The sequence below is a fragment of the Bison bison genome, unplaced genomic scaffold (genome assembly GCF_000754665.1).
Source record: "Bison bison bison isolate TAMUID 2011002044 unplaced genomic scaffold, Bison_UMD1.0 scf7180017864184, whole genome shotgun sequence".
Lineage (NCBI taxonomy): Eukaryota > Metazoa > Chordata > Mammalia > Artiodactyla > Bovidae > Bison > Bison bison.
Window position 1 is genome coordinate 96,917 of NW_011494756.1, and position 3,305 is coordinate 100,221.

Consider the following 3,305-nt stretch of genomic DNA (forward strand, 5'->3'; position numbering starts at 1 on the left):
TACTTGCAATGAATATTCAGGACTGATTTCCTATAGGACTGACTGGTTGGATCTCCTTGCCATCCAAGGGACTCTCAAATGTCTTATTCAACACCACAGTTCAAAAGCATTAATTCTTCGGTGCTCAGCTTTCCTTATAGTTGAATTCTCACATCCATATCCATACGTGACTAATGGAAAAACCATAGCTTTGACTATGTGGATCTTTGTCAGCAAACTAATGTCTCTGCTTTTTAATATGCTGTCTAAGTTGGTCATAGCTTTTCTTCCAAGGAGCAAGAATCTTTTAATTTCATGGCTGCAGTCACCATCTGCAGTGATTTGGAACCCCCAAAAATAAATTCTGTCACTGTTTCCATTGTTTCCCCATCTATTTGCCATGAAGTGATGGGACCAGATATCATGATCTTAGTTTTCTGAATGTTGAGTTTTAAGCCTACTTTTTCACTCTCCTCTTTCACACTCATCAAGGGACTCTTTAGTTCCTCTTCAGTTTTTGCCATAAGGGTGGTGTCATCTGTAAATGTGAGGTTATTGATATTTCTCCTAGCAATCTTGATTCCAGCTTGTGTTTCTTCCAGCCCAGCATTTCTCATGATACACTCTGCATATAAGTTAAATAAGCAGGGTGACAATGTACAGCCTTGACATACTCCTTTCCCGATTTGGAGCCAGTCTGCTGTTCCATGTCCGGTTCTAACTGTTGCTTCTTGAACTGCACACAGATTTCTCAGGAGGCAGGTAGGTGGTCTGGTATTCCCATCTCTTTTCCACAATTTACTGTGATCCACACAGTCAAAGGCTTTGGCATAGTCAATAAAGCAGAAGTAGATGTGGGGTTTTTTGGGGGGGAACTCTCTTGCTTTTTCGATAATCCAGAGGAGGTTTGCAATTGTTCTCTGGTTCCTCTGCTGCTGCTGCTGCTGCTAAGTCACTTCAGTCGTGTCCGACTCTGTGCAACCCCAGAGATGGCAGCCCACCAGGCCCCCCCATCCCTAGGATTCTTCAGGCAAGAACACTGGAGTGGGTTGCCATTTCCTTCTCCAATCCAGCCTGAACATCCGGAAGTTCACAGTTCACATACTGTTGAAGCCTGGTTGGAGAATTTTGAGCATTACTTTGCTAGCGTGTGAGATGAGTGCAATTGTGTGGTAGTTTGAGCATCCTTTGGCCTTGCCTTTCTTTGGGATTCGAATGAAAACTGACTTTTCCAGTCCTGTAGCCACTGCTGAGTTTTCCAAATTTGCTATCATAGTGAGTGCAGCACTTTCACAACACCATCTTTTAGGATTTGAAATAGCTCAACTAGAATTCCATCACCTCCACTAGCTTTGTTAGTAGTGGTGCTTCCTAAGGCCCACTTGACTTCACATTCCAGGATGTCTGGCTCTAGGTGAGTGATCACACCATCATGGTTATCTGGGTCATGAAGATCTTTTTTGTATAGCTCTTCTGTGTATTCTTGACACCTCTTCTTAATATCTTCTGCTTCTTTTAGGTCCATACCATTTCTGTCCTTTATTGTGCCCATCTTTGCATGAAATGTTCCCTTGGTATCTGTAACTTTCTTGAAGAGATCTCTAGTCTTTTGCATTCTATTATTTTCCTCTATTTCTTTGCATTGATCAGTGAAGAAGGCTTTCTTATCTCTTCTTGCTATTCTTTGGAACTCTGCATTCAAATGGGTATATCTTTCCTTTTCTCCTTTGCCTTTCACTTCCATGATATTAGTTTTTTTTTTTTTAATATTTAGTTTTAAGCCTGACTCTTTAACTCTCCTCCTTCACCTTCAAGAAGTTCTTTAGTTCCTTCCTCGCTTTCTGCCGCTAGAGTGGTATCATCCGCATCTCTGAGATTGTTGATATTTCTCCCTCCTATCTTGTTTCCAGCTTGTAACTCACCCAGCCTGGCATTTCTCATGATGTGCTCAACATACAGGTTAAACATAACAGGGTGAAGCAGACAGCGCTAACATACTCCTTTCTCAATGTTGAACCAATCTGTTGTTCCACACAGGGTTCTAAGTATTGCTTCTTGATCCACATACAGATTTCAGGAGACAAGTAAGATAGTCTGGTATTCTCATCTCTCTGAAAGGTTTCCACAGTTTTTTATGGTCCCCACAAAGACTTTAGTGTAGTTGATGAAACAGAAGTGGATGTTTTTCTGGAATTTCCTTGCTTTCTCTATAATCCAGTGAGTGTTGGCAATTTGATCTCTGGTTCCTCTCCCTTTTCTAAACCCAGCTTAGACACCTGGAAGTTCTTGGTTCACATAACACTGAAGCCTAGCATGGAAGATTTTAAGCATGACCTTACTAGCATGGGAGGTGAGTGCCACTGTCCAGTAGTTAGCACACTCTTTAGTACTACCATTCTTGGGAATTTTTCTTATTTAGGATGAAGACTTTAGCATAGTTCTACTCATTTATTCCTTCCCTGATTTTTGTTCACATTGTCTGAGATCTTGCTGCTGCTGCTGCTAAGTCGCTTCAGTCGTGTCCAACTCTGTGCGACCCCACAGATGGCAGTCCACCAGGCTCCCCTGTCCCTGGGATTCTCCAGGCAAGAACACTGGAGTGGGTTGCTATTTCCTTCTCCAATGCATGAAAGTGAAAAGTGAAAGTGAAGTCGCTCAGTCGTGTCCAACTCTTAGCGACCCCATGGACTGCAGCCTACCAGGCTCCTCCGTCCATGGGATTGTCCAGGCAAGAGTACTGGAGTGCGGTGCCATTGCCTTCTCCGTCTGAGATCTTAGCTCAAGAGAATTTTTATTAAGTGAAAATTATAGAGTAAGAGGTGGACGGAGGGCACAGGACATGTGTGTGGTTGTGTTTTGCCAGCCCTAAAGGGAAACTGAGCACTGAGGGGACCAGGGACTGAGCATTTCAGATGTGCCCGGTAAACCTGCTGCACCAGCACGCTGGCTGCAAGACTTGTGTGTCTGTGGACACCACCTTCCAGGACTTTCCACCCAGCTTTCACCTTCCCTATGGTGAAGAATCCCATCGATGGAAGATAACATGAAAAAGAATATATATGCATATATATTAAAAAACTAAATCACTTTGCAAAAGTCTTACATGACTTAGTGACTAAACAACAACAACAACACGTGAAACTAATACAGCATTGTAGATCAACTATGCTTCAATAAAATAAATTTTAAAAAAAAAGAAAGTATGAAAAAGTGTTTACAGTATGCTACCCTCTGAGTAAAGAATTAGGGAAGATAATTATATATTTGAATTTGCCAATATCTACAATAAGAAACACTGAAAGTATATGCAAAAAAAAAAAAAAAAA

At 41.8% G+C, this 3,305-nt stretch overlaps 1 pseudogene; it reads left to right on the plus strand.

The window, feature by feature from the left end:
* The first annotated feature begins 2,918 nt into the window (after nucleotides 1-2,918).
* The window catches only part of LOC104991267, a 2,129-nt pseudogene continuing 1,742 nt past the window's right edge, over nucleotides 2,919-3,305 (plus strand).